Genomic DNA, 13917 nt, shown 5'->3' on the forward strand with positions numbered 1-13917 from the left:
ATAGGCTGGAACCTTAAATCTCCTTTTAGGTGTAAGGTGAGGTGGAATACATTTAGTGGGACTAAATTTTTTGAAAATTAAATTGCTTGCTATATTGGACATCTGAAAATGGTGAGTTTTGATACTGAATTAATACTGTGAGTAGGAAGCTAATGGCAAGGCTTTTTAGGTTATTATATAAAAACCTTAGCTGTGATTGCAAAGTAATGTATGCATATTTTAACAATTGACAGACGTGTAGGCACAACTTGAATATTGCTATCTGAAGTTCTAGTTTCAGGTTGAATTGGTTATTGAATTCATCCACAAATGCACTAAAACCTTTAACCAGTAAGGGGACCAATTTCTGGTCATCTTGACAGAATGCAGGCATAATCTGCATAATTAGGTTGCCCGTTTCTCTTGACATTGGTCACATTACATTTTCTTTGTAGATAGGTTTCCAGAACAGTTAATTGTTTTTGTTAGAGGGAACAAGGTAGTAAAGTTTAAATGGCAAAATCTGAGAAGTTCACTAATTCAGAGAAATGTCCTTGGTGTGTGAATATGGAGGCTTGTATCCAGTGCAGAACTAGGGATATACACTTGAGCAATGGAACTCTTCCCCCACCAGTACCCCATGAGTCTGTACTGAGGTTCTTCCAACACCGGGGGTGTGTGTGTGGATTTGGGGAGGATATGTGGTTGCAGGTAAAGTCATGTTACACAAGCAGGAACCTATAAGTTGTCTGGACACTCACTAGAGCTTCCAGTGCTATTTTCCTTGGTTCCCTTCATGCTTGAATAATCATTGATTCAGTATAATCAAGAGCAAGAAGACCATAAACCATGTGACTGGATGAATATTGACTGAACGAACGACCATCTGCACTTTACTGCATCTGTACTGCACTTTACAACGCTGAAGCCTCCAATGGCGGTTGAGATTCTGGTGGCAAACATTCCAAATGATCACAGAACAAAGTGTCAACAATATCACAGTTTTTGTGAGAGTGGGATTAAAATGTCATCCTGGGGGAAAGAAGAATCAGGGCTGGAAAGCTGACTGGGAAGGAGATACTAGTAGGTTGCAATTCTTTGAAAATAAGAAATCCTAGAGGGCAGTGTAAGTAGATTCAGGAATTTGTGTGAAGGGCAGATAGGCCTTGAGAAAAAGGCTTTTGAGTTTCCAAGACTAGTCCCTAAGAAATTCCTGGAACTTGCATGGAACAATTCTGCTTCCTGTGGCTTCTACGATAAACTGCAGTGGGGTTACATTCTTTTATATGCTACATGCTAATGTAGTCAACTAATTCTTTGTGGCCTTCTAGTATCAATCAGTACCATAACACTAATATATTTGCATGTACACACTTTGAATACCATACTCTTTAATCAGATTGCCAGGAAAGACACATTATAAGCACACGTGAACTACCTGCAATATTAAAATCTCTTCAATAAAAGCATGACTTAATGTATTTGTTTTCAGTGTTAATATTTTGGTAATAAAAAGATACAGTATAAGCTTGTTTATAGTTGTGTGGGATACGCTTGCCATTGGATATGGGAAACCTATGTAAGTGTCCCTTGCCTTCTGCCAAGAAGAATCCCAAGAAATTTTGGAGTTGCTTGCATGTGCTTGTGGTTTGAATATGAAAAAACAGGCATTTCTTCTGGCTTATCCATGTCTCCAGCACTAGTGAAACAAGATAACAACTCCTTTTCCTCTAGAATAGATACTTTGTAGGAATCAAGGAAAAATTGAGATTTGGCTAGCAAGCCAAAGTGATAATTTGTGGAACCCAGTCAGCTCATATGTAGGGGTGGAGTGGCACAGTGGATTTTACCGACAGCATGGAAAGCAGTCTCCTGTTACAAACAGGATACTCTTTCCATGCTGAATTCAGTCTGCAGTGGACAGTTGTTAGCAGGATACTTCTTTTTAAAAAACTTGCTGTACTTTAGTGCTGAATAGAGAAGGAATACTCCCAAGATTGAACGAATGGATTTATTATGGTCACAGACCAGAAATCTCCCAAGATTAAGCCCCTTGTGACAAGAAAAAATGATTCATGTCAGAGGTGAGTCAAATATGTTGAGAAACCTCTTTTAAGGCCATCTAGTGATGTCCTTTAAGAATTTTTATCCCCTTATCCAGGCACTGCTGGAGGCACTAGGCAAATGAAATTGCATGGCTGCCTAGTTACTGCAACTTTGCTGTTGGGACTAAACTCTTCTTGTAATGCAATATATAGTAGCTGCCACCATCTTAGATACTGTAATAGATAATTGTTAGGAATAGTTGCTTGAGGCATCCAGTTGTAATGCTAACAGCTGCTAGTTTTCACTAACCTCAAATATTAACACATTCTTCATAATTTTGACAAAAGAACTCTGGTGGTGTTGCTACTCCAAAATCAGTTGGGCTTAAACACTTCCCGCACATGTTCTAGCAAGGTAATGGTCATATTTGTGACTGCAAAAGAAAGTGATAGAGTCCTAGTGCTTGGCATTCTGAACTGGAGCACCTGGCTGTCACTGGAGATGGGAGAAGCCGTCTGAGGACCAAATTGGAAATGATGCTCCACCCACATCTTCACAGCTCCCTGTTGAGTTATTTAAGAAACGTATATCCTGATTTTCACTTACTTCAAAGCAGCTAGGAGCGCTCCTAGAAGCATGAAAACTGCAGTCGCTGACTTAAGACAAAATCTTGGTGAGCACCTTGTTTCATTTAAATAGGGTATATGGGATATGGTTAGTTGCAAGTTAAATTTTGGTTTAATTCATTAGGATTAATTACCTTCAAAAGGCATCAAGTCTGTGTGCTCTATTCATACTACCTGCTCCTTCAAAGCCTTAACGTGGCATGAAATCATGGGAGGGAGGCTGACATGCCTGTTTATATTTGGTGGGGGTGGGATGCAAGATTATGAACTTGAATGGCAGTTCAACATTGAGCTTGAATGGCAGTTCTACCTAGCACATAGCATTGGTGCAGGGCTTTGAGGCAAATTAAAATGGCAGTGAAGATTTTTTTTTAATTACTGTGGGGATTTACAATGATGATTGGCTCCCAAAAACAGCTGCCTGGAATAGTGCCTGCTTCAAGCATGCATCAATACAGTAGTGGACCCTATTGGGTCCCTCGTAGGTACTGAAGGATGTTGCGTGTCTCGGACAGACATGCAGTTACAGCTCACTTGCTTAGAGATATATTAATGTGCCACAGTTCCTAATTTAGAAACGAAATTTCCTTTCTGCCACCTGGGGAGTCTGGGTGCATCATAGAAAGCAGACCGCATAGTTTTTCCATTAACTTCAGACTAAAGACAATTTAAAACAGTCAGCTGCATTCTTACATATATATAAGCTTGGCTGTTAACACAGCCTTAGGCATAACATGATCCTGGAAGTTAGAGTAACAGAGAAGGAAAATTGCAGGCTTGTTCTGGTCACGTAAGACACATCTGTGGTAGTTTCTTCGTGTTTGTGGTGATCAGCAAACAACAGCTGGGATTAAACGCCTCTATGTAACCTGGTCTCCTAGGAACAGCTGCAACTAACCAATGCAGACACATATTTATAAAATAAATATACCTCTGATAGGTAGTCATGTTGGTCCGTTTACGGAAAATGTCCAGCATCCCCTAGGCGTAGTCAGCTGCAATACTCCAGCCTGCTAATTTCAACACCTCTAAATTCTTCATTCTTAAGTGAGAGAGGAATTCCCAAGAACTAGGTGTTATTTTTCCTTTAGAGATAGTGCAATTACCTGTTAAATCCCCAATTATCACTGGGCAAATTCAGTCTGTTTCACCGTTTTCCTGCACTTAGTTAAAGCATGTAGTGCAAAGAGGTATAACACACATGGGATAATTCCTTGGAATATACATTCCGTTTTTAAAAAAACAAACTGAAGAATTTGGGTAAAGGTAAAGGGACCCCTGACCATTAGGTCCAGTCGCGGACAACTCTGGAGTTGTGGTGCTCATCTCACTTTACTGGCTGAGGGAGTCGGTGTACAGCTTCCGGGTCATGTGGCCAGCATGACTAAGCCGCTTCTGGCGAACCAGAGCAGCGCATGGAAACGCCGTTTACCTTCCTGCCAGAGCGGTACCTATTTATCTACTTGTACTTTGACGTGCTTTCGAACTGCTAGGTGGGCAGGAGCTGGGACAGAGCAACGAGAGCTCATCCCGTCGCGGGGATTCAAACCACCAATCTTCTGATCGGCAAGCCCTAGGCTCTGTGGTTTAACCCACAGCGCCACCCGTATTATTTAAAAAACCAAAACACATTGCTCCCTAAGTAGCCGGCTCTAGACAGAAACTCTTAAAGGGGAAGGATCACCCATGATATTCAATAGCAGATACCTGAATAGACAGAAAGCATGACATCATCTCAATTTTTATCCAAATACTCAGAGGAGGGGCAACAGTATCTTTTAATTTGATGTACCCATTGTAGGTATGATGAGCCATCTTTGAACGCTTTGGGGCATGGCGTTCCACATGGGCAGGGAACCTTGGGCCCTCCAGATGTTGAACTGTATCTCCCATCGTCATGTTCGCTGGGACTGGCGGAAGCTGGAGTCTGGCAAAATCTGGAGAGAGACAGGTTCCCCACCAAGGAAGCTGAGCCATTAATACTTTGCAACAACCCAAGAAGGTACAAAAATAAGAGGTGTGAACTAGGAGAGATTTCTTATTTACATTTGGTACACCCATCAAAGGGGGAAATTCTGTCCTGTGTATTTGAGAGGTGCTTGAAACATCACAGAACAGCTGTTCTGGATTGGTTAAACTAGGTCAGTGGTCCAGAGATAGAGGGATTTTTTCTTTAAAGAAAGAGACGTGGCTTTTTCCTTGAGCCATTTTCCTCACTGAGCAAGCTTTCAAGTTCTCCAGCGTGGATGGAAAAAGGAGAGAATGGGGAAGATTAGTCCTTGCAGCAACATGTTTTGTACCCTGAGCAATTTAATTAAGTGTGCATAACCCCTCCTGCACTCCCAACTTCAGACTTACAAACTGCAGAATGAGATTTTTCTATCCTAACTTTACTGTCTTTCCTTTTGGAACTTTATATTGGAAGGCCTTAATCTAGGGTTACCAGATGTTCCTGGGGACAGTCCTCGGATTTGCAAATCTGTCCCCGGACAAATTCCGTCCCCTCAGCAGCCCAGAGCCAGCCTGGTAGTGCAGTTGGCTCTGGCTGGCTTCAGGAGCTGCTCACTGCTGCCGCCACTGCTGAAAGGGAACCAGGGATGTCTGGCGGTACACATCTCCTGCCCCCTTTGTTTTGACAGATCAGGGGAGGCTTGGGAGTCATGGGCGGCCGGCCGTTGCCCAGTTTCTTAAAAACTCTGCACATTTATGTTTTACAGGGTGCGAAAGAAGGGCTTTGCACTTTTCCTGCCAGAGAAACCTTGCACCCCTCCTGGGCAACGGCCGCCTGCCCGTGACTCCCAAGCCTCCCCCGATCTGTCAAAATAACGGGGAAAGGGCGCAGGATATCAGGGAAGGCTAGGGAATCACGGGCGGGCGGTGCACCGTTGCCCAGGTTTTTAAAAACTCTGCACATTTATGTTTCACAGGGTGCGAAAGAAGGGCTTTGCACCTTTATACAATATGCATGTATGCTTGGGCCCAGGGTCTTTGGCCACACCACCCCCACTACTGACTCCCTGTTGATACTCAGTTTCAAAAAAAAAAAGCGTCCCCGGATTCATTGAAAAGAATCTGGTAACCATACCTTAATCTGTTCCTTTTCTCTGACTTTGGAAGCCAAGCAGAGGGATGGCGTGGTTGGCAACTTACTATGCATATGACTGTGCAACAAATAGATGTTTGAGTTTTTGTGAGTTGCTGTTTGCCTTGGCAAGATGATTATTTTTCTTCCCTCTGTCCCTCTCTCTTCTGTCCTCTTTGGCTGAGCCCCTTGCTATCAGCAAGACATGGAGCTCAGTTAGTAGATCACGTTTGTATGGCAGGAGGCAGCCCAGCACATATCCTGATCATAAGCTGTTCAGGGCTCTGTAGATCTGTGTTTCCCAAACTTTTTCCGACCGTGGCCCCTTTCCGACCCTGTGCCCCCCCATGGGCGTAGGCAAGGGGGGCAGCTCCCTCCAATAAGAAAACATCAATACAAATCTAAAGTTCTGCCCCCCCAACAAAAATCCTGGCTACGCCCCCCCCCCCCATCCTACCGGTAGAAAGGTGGCTATTTAAATATTTTGTTTGTAAATAGAGCATGCTTTCTTTATATATTTTTTATAATTTATACAAAATACAATTTTATACAAAATACAATTACGTGAAATGACAGGAACATAATGAAATAAGCATAAACACATAGAATCATGGAGCTGGAAGGGACCCCAAGGGTCAGCAAAGTAGGAAACTCAGCTAAAATTTACATGACAGACCAACCTCTGCTCAGAAACCTCCAAGGAAGGAGAGTCCAGAACCTCCCGAGGAAGATCCATCTTCCATGTATTATAAAAAAAGAAAGAACACTTATTTGACCCCAGTTATTTGACACAGAGGGGGAAACCTATAGATACAGTCCAAAAGGTGCACAGGGAGTTCTGTATATATGGGAGAATTTTAAAAAGCAAGTGGTCTTCACTGAACTGGTGCAAAAAGATCTTGCCATCTGGAGGAGCCCTGGGAGTGAGGCCCACTAAACTCAGTGCAGCTTTCTTAGTTACTAGATGCAAGTCAGGGACGTGGGTGGCACTGTGGTCTAAACCACAGAGCCTAGGGCTTGCCGATCAGAAGGTCGGCGGTTCGAATCCCTGCGATGGAGTGAGCTCCAGTTGCTCGGTCCCATCTCCTGCCCACCTAGCAGTTCGAAAGCATGTCAAGTGCAAGTAGATAAATAGGTACCGCTCTGGCGGGAAGGTAAACAGCATTTCTGTCCGCTGCTCTGGTTGCACCAGAAGCAGCTTAATCATGCTGGCCACATGACCCGGAAGCTGTCTGCAGACAAATGCTGGCTCCCTTGGCCTATAGAGCGAGATGAGCGCCGCAACCCCAGAGTCGTCCGCGACTGGACCTAATGGTCAGGGGTACCTTTACCTTTTTATATGCAAGTCAGCAGCACCAGATGACCCTGATCTGCTAGGTGCTGGAGTAGATTGCACCCTGCACCTTGCAGAGTCAGGCGCAGGCTGCCACTGGGCCCAGCACTGACAGCAGCAACAAGCAGCTCCGGCTCTCCCAGTCGTACCCATTGCCACCCCACCACCGCACTTACCTGACCTGGTGGTTCTGGATTGCTGGCTCTACTGGTCAAAATTGGAGCCTCAGCAATTGCCCTCTCCCACCAGAAAGAAACCAGGACTGCTCCAGGAAAACACACATGGCAAAAAGGAGTGCCAGGGCCACGCCTTTACCCGCTTGTGATTGGCCAAGTGGATAGCCAATCAATCAGGATTTTTTATTTTTTAAAAAATATTCCCCCCCCCCATCACTTCTCACTTCCTTCTGTGGTCTCCTAGCCTTGTGCTGTGCCCCCCCCCCATCTATGTGATTTTCACCTGTGGCCCCCTTGAAATATCCGGGGGGTGGGGGTGGGCAGAGGGCAATATGGCCTCCAGTAGGAAAACACTGCTGTAGATGATCAATGTTTAGAACTAGACCTGGAATCAAACTACAGTAAAGGTAAAAAGAAAGGCACGGCATGCTCCTCATAACTGGCTCCAGTCAGAAGGCTCACAGCAACGTTATGTATAAGTTTTTGAACATTTTTCAATGGTAGCCCCATGTAGCTGGAGCACCAGATTCAGCTAGGCAAAATTGTTCAAGGATACATCTGCCACCAAAGCATCTAGGAGCATGCTGAATCTGCGAACTTTAAGAAGAGTGCTCCTTCATCCAAGATTGGTTATTTTATCAACAGGAACACTTCTGACTTGTCTGGATTAATCTTTAGTTAGTTAACCCCCGTTTGCTCTGTTAACCCTTGCTCAACATTGCTGATTCCAGGCAGTGATTCAGAATCTCCATGGCTTTCCTTGATTAAGATGGAAAGAAGAAACGAGAGCTGAGCAACAGCTGCATACTGATGGCAGTGAACTCCAAATCTTCAGATCTTGATACGTTTCATATAGATGTTAAACAGCATGGGAGACAAGATGATCAGTCGTCCTCAGCACCATCTTTCAGAACTGTGTGTTTCCATTAAGGACTGGAACCGCTGCAAGCAAGCGGAGTCTATCCCAGGCAGGTCCATGAGAACCATATTGTGGTGGATAGTACTGAAAGCTGTTGACAGGTCCAGCAGACCACCAGAGACAAGACTCCCTGGGTCTAGTTCCTAGTGTAGATTGTCTAGAGCAGTAACCAAACTGTGGCCTGTGAGCTTCATTCAGGTGGTCTATGCAGTGTTGGTAAAATTAAAATAAAAAATCATACAGCATCTAGCATAGCACATTATAATTGCTACAACATTATAATCATTAAGTAGCCTGTCAAGCAATATTCAAGTGGTTTGAGGGCAAAAAAAGAGTTGGGAACCACCAAATCCATTTCAGTACCAAAGTCAGGCCAGAAATCAGATTGAAATTTATATTGATCCTCCACAAACCTTTGGCAGGGAGACACCATTGCATGTTTATCCCCAAGATAAATTGGTGACTAGCCAGAAATTATCCAGTATGGATATTCAATCAGACAGGGCCCTTTCAACAATCTTACAACAATCTTCTTCAACAGTTTTCTGGTAGAACTATTCACCCACTGAAGGTACCATAGCCCATTGGCACACGCTTTTCTTATGCACTTGGCCAGCTGTCCTCTGATGGGTGAGGACTGAGTGTGCATGTGATTGCCCTAAACACGTCAAAGATCCTATTCTCATACAAACTGAAAAGTACACCTGAAACTACTGCTAACGTGATGTCCAAATTGGAACAGATGTGAGTAATTTTTACCCATGAAGAGCTCTGCAATCTGGTCACAGAGGCTTACTGAGTGCTGGGATGTATGCTACACTGATGTGCTCCTATTGCATATATTTCATTTATATCTGATACCTCCAAAGGTTTAGAAACACAGCAGGTAAGTCATAATCAAACACATACACACACACATATTTAAATTGGGCTTCAGGGATGGTCAGATTTTCTCTGCGCCTTTTAATATCTGTATAACTGGGCATAGCCCTCCTACAACTCCCAGCATCCCTAACTATTGGCCATGTTGGTTAGGTTTTATAGGAGTTGGGAACCCAACATCTGGAGGGCCATCCCTGTACATAGTGCTATGGTAGTAGGGACGCGGGTAGCACTGTGGTCTAAACCACTGAGCATCTTGGGCTTGCTGATCAGAAGGTTGGCGGTTTGAATCCATGTGACGGGGTGAGGTCCCATTGCTCTGTCCCTGCTTCTGCAACCTAGCAGTTTGAAAGCACACCAGTGCAAGTAGCTAAATAGGTACCGCTGTGGCGGGAAGGTAAAGGGCGACTCCCTTGGCCTGAAGCAAGATGAGCACCATACCGCACCCCATGGTCACCTTTGACTGGTCCTAATCATCCAGGGGTTCATTACCTTTTACCTTACCTTTGCTATGGTAGTAGTTTTGTCAGTGCGAGCATTTCAACTTCCCAGAAGGAACAATTCCCCCTCTTCTACTTCCAAATGGTGGTCTGGGGGACGGGGGGGGGGGGGGACACACAGGGGAAGGGGGATTCATTGCACTAGTGGAAGTCCTGCACAGGCTTCTGCTAGCAGGATTCATTACTTGAATCAAGCCTGATGTGCAAATATAAAACTGCCCCTTGGCTAAGGCTAAGTGATGAAGAAAAACCTGAAAGTCCAACTCCATTTGCAGTGGTTGAAAGACTGTAACCCTGATTGGGAAGCAACATCTTCTGGAATTGGTGGATATATGACAAACTATAAATAATAGTTTGTTATTATTACAACTACATTAATTTTAAAATTGCTGGTTTTTGTGCTCCTTGTTCTCAGGTTCTTCATGAGACAGGTTGCCTTTCATTTTAATTTTTCAGGGACCTGTTTCTACTTTTTTTCCCATACACGATATTAAAACAGTAATTTGTGCACCATAAAAGTGTTTGTTGTGTGATTTATGGCAGTTCTCATGGGATTTTCTGGCTTGACGTGGCAGCTGAAACAAGCTGCAATTTACAAGCCTGTACATGTCTAATCAGAAGTAAGCACTACTGAGTGCAAGGGGACTTACTCCCAGGTGAGGATAGGATTGCAGCCTAGGAGTCATTCAGCAACTGTGGCTGCAATTTTGTGGTCACCTATTGGTGCGTAAGCTCCTCGGTTTTCACAAGCTGGTGATGCGGAGGGCAAAAGGGAACCCCCAGCCACGTGGCCGCAGCCTCTGGCGCCCAGCATTCAGCTGTGAATGGGACAGGTGCAGTCAATATGCTTAGCTGTAATTAAACTTCAGCAATTGGAGTGAGTCAGCAAAAAAGGGGGGAAAAATGTCGAAAGAGAAGCCCAGGTAGTCCCTGCTGTCTTTTGAATGCAGGAACAATGACATTTCTTTTCTGTGAGCCAAAAATCTCCGCCAGCCACAAACAGGGAGAAGAAGAAGAAAAAGTTCCCGGAGCAATTACGTTAATGACTGTGAATGAGCCCAGAAACAAGTTTGGGTGAAAATGAATGGGGAGAAAGGGGGGGGGGGAGGTAAGAATGAAATGAGCAATTCAGCGGATGCATAAAGCAGACTGCCTGGGTCCAGCAATGTCACCAGGAGCCAAGAAAACTTGCTTTGGAGAATGTCTCATCCACCCTGTGTTTGGCAGAATTCTGTTTACACACTGGTGCATTTTGGGTCTCATCAAGCTACCTTCATAAATGGAGCAGACAATGGCTGAATATGGCCAAGCAGGGAGGGAGTCAATTAACATGATCCAAATTAGTTAGAGGGGCAGAGTTAATCAAGCATTCAGTGCTTTGTCATTCTTGTCTTTCTTTCATGGGAAAATCCTATTAGTATAAAATCACTTAATAGAGGCACTTCAAAGGGCTGACTGGGAAACATTTTTCCCTCGGATGTAAGCACCATTCAGCCGAACACTGGATTCATTTAGGCTCTTGCTGAAGCATGGGTTCCATTAAGGGTGTTCACGTTTCCTTGCTTTCAGAAAAGATGCTTGTCAGTAGAGATAACAAATTCCATCAGAGAATTGTGCCACAATCCTCGGCGTGTTTACTTGGAGGTAAGCCCCACAGAGCACAATGGGGCTGGAACACAGATAAATGTGCCTAGGATTGCAGCCTTAAGAGCCCAAGCTCCGCTGTTGACAGTATCACATTATGCATGGATTTGGCAGACTAGGTGTGAAACATTAGATTCGCTAGCAGGAAGCCTTTCTCTCCCTCTTCGGAAAAAAGATATAGGATACTCTCTTGGGCATTTCAGGTCGGGGTAGTGAAACCTTCAAAATAAAGAGGGTTTTCAGCTAGTGAAACTCATATATGGCAGGTTAAGACCCACAAAATAGTTGCTGGCTTCCTGTGGATGGATCACACTGCTGGCAACTGACACATGATTTTAACTGGTTGAATGATATCCAGATCAAATCTGGAACCAGCTGGTAAATCCTGTCTAAAGACACAGTTTTACTGCTACTTTCCCAAGTCAATGCCATTTCGTAAGGAGTGATAATTTCCTGAGACCAGTTTCGTGAGCAGGAAGTACATATTTATCTCATCTCTGCATCTTGGTGCCTTCAGTGAGTCTCTTCACATACATGTGCTGGGATCACATCCTGTCAGCTTTGTCCTAAAGTGGGGTGGGGACAGGTGCCCCCCCCAGGTCAGCAACTACTTTCAACTTTGACTATCAGCCATGCTGGCTGGGACTGATGGGAGTAGGAGCTGAAAAGCTGCTGGTTCCCCACCCCTGTCCTATTTATATTTATTTTTTGCTCAGTTGGTAGAGCATGAGACTCTTAATCTCAGGGTTGTGGGTTCGAGCCTCACGTTGGGCAAAAGATTCCTGCATTGCAGCGGGTTGGACTAGATGACCCTCATGTTCCCACACTTTGTTGTTGTTTAGTCGTTTAGTCGTGTCCGACTCTTTGTGACCCCATGGACCAGAGCACGCCAGGCACTTCTGTCTTCCACTGCCTCCCGCAGTTTGGTCAAACGCATGCTGGTAGCTTTGAGAACACTGTCCAACCATCTCGTCCTCTGTCGTCCCCTTCTCCTTGTGCCCTCAGTCTTTCCCAACATCAGGGTCTTTTCCAGGGAATCTTCTCTTCTCATGAGGTGGCCAAAGTATTGGAGCCTCAGCTTCAGGATCTGTCCTTCCAGTGAGCGCTCAGGGCTGATTTCCTTCAGAATGGAGAGGTTTGATCTTCTTGCAGTCCATGGGACTCTCAAGAGTCTCCTCCAGCACCATAATTCAAAAGCATCAATTCTTCGGCGATCAGCCTTCTTTATGGGCCAGCTTTCACTTCCATACATCACTACTGGGAAAACCATAGCTTTTACTATACGGACCTTTGTTGGCAAGGTGATGTCTCTACTTTTTAAGATGCTGTCTAGGTTTGTCATTGCTTTTCTCCCAAGAAGCAGGCGTCTTTTAATTTCGTGGCTGCTGTCACCATCTGCAGTGATCATGGAGCCCAAGAAAGTAAAATCTCTCACTGCCTCCATTTCTTACCCTTCTATTTGCCAGGAGGTGATGGGACCAGTGGCCATGATCTTCGTTTTTTTGATGTTGAGTTTCAGACCATATTTTGCGCTCTCCTCTTTCACCCTCAATAAAAGGTTCTTTAATTCCTCCTCACTTTCTGCCATCAAGGTTGTGTCATCTGCATATCTGAGGTTGTTGATATTTCTTCCGGCAATCTTAATTCCGGCTAGGGATTCATCCAGCCCAGCCTTTCGCATGATGAATTCTGCATATAAGTTAAATAAGCAGGGAGACAATATACGGCCTTGTCGTACTCCTTTCCTAATTTTGAACCAATCAGTTGTTCCATATCCAGTTCTAACTTTAGCTTCTTGTCCCACATACAGATTTCTCAGGAGACAGTTCCCACGCTACATTTCTACAGTTCCATTATCTTACTTGTCTGAATTCAAAAAACTCTTAAGTGGTTTAATTAAAATAGGCGTTAAAGGTTGACAATAAAAAAACAGGTTAGCCTATGTTTCTAAAAGATAAAATCAGCTGTTTTGAAAGATATACATTGTAAAATAAAACCACATATTAAAACACAGGTCAAATTTTACATGTCTGGATAGGCTTGCTTAAGCAAAAAACATTTTAGTAGACACTGAAAACACAGTGAAGGTGCCTGCCTAATAGCAACATGAAGAGAGTTTCAAAGGGGACGCGGTTGGGGGCATACAGGAGTTTGTACTGCCATAGCTAAACAGACAATTTCCCCCCAGCAAGTCATTCTGATCCTTGCCCTGCCAGGAGTTGGGAAAAAGCAGGGGGCAGAGGCAGTCCTGCCTGGAACCTTGTTATGCTGTTTTCTTGCTTGGGTACATGGAAATGTCATCTTTCTATATCTTTTACAGAAGGAGGGTAGTAGGCAGCTCGTATATAGTTGGATATATTTTGAGAGTCACAGAATCTGAGCGAATAAGTGCTCCTGTGCAGGGTTTCAGCCAGCCATATCCTGTCCCAGGCTACTTCGTTCCATTCTCTCCTAGTTTTCAACACAAACACACACACACCTGTATGCATTCCACGGCCACTAAGCACACCCAGTTCTCACTGGACTGTGGTTTTTTTTTAAAATGTCCTCTTTCTTAGAATTCTTTTTCCTACAAATTTGTGGGTTTTAAACTCCCACCCCCACATGTTGGTCATACTTCTGCAAACCTCGGGAATTTCCCCAAGCCTGTTGGTGCATGACCTCTTCTGGGGTGTGGATGGGTCATTCTTCAAGAATAGGATTTTAAAGACTTACAAAGTGCCACAAAAC

This window comes from Podarcis pityusensis (assembly GCF_964106645.2).
Source record: "Podarcis pityusensis genome assembly, chromosome: 6".
Classification (NCBI taxonomy): domain Eukaryota; kingdom Metazoa; phylum Chordata; class Lepidosauria; order Squamata; family Lacertidae; genus Podarcis; species Podarcis pityusensis.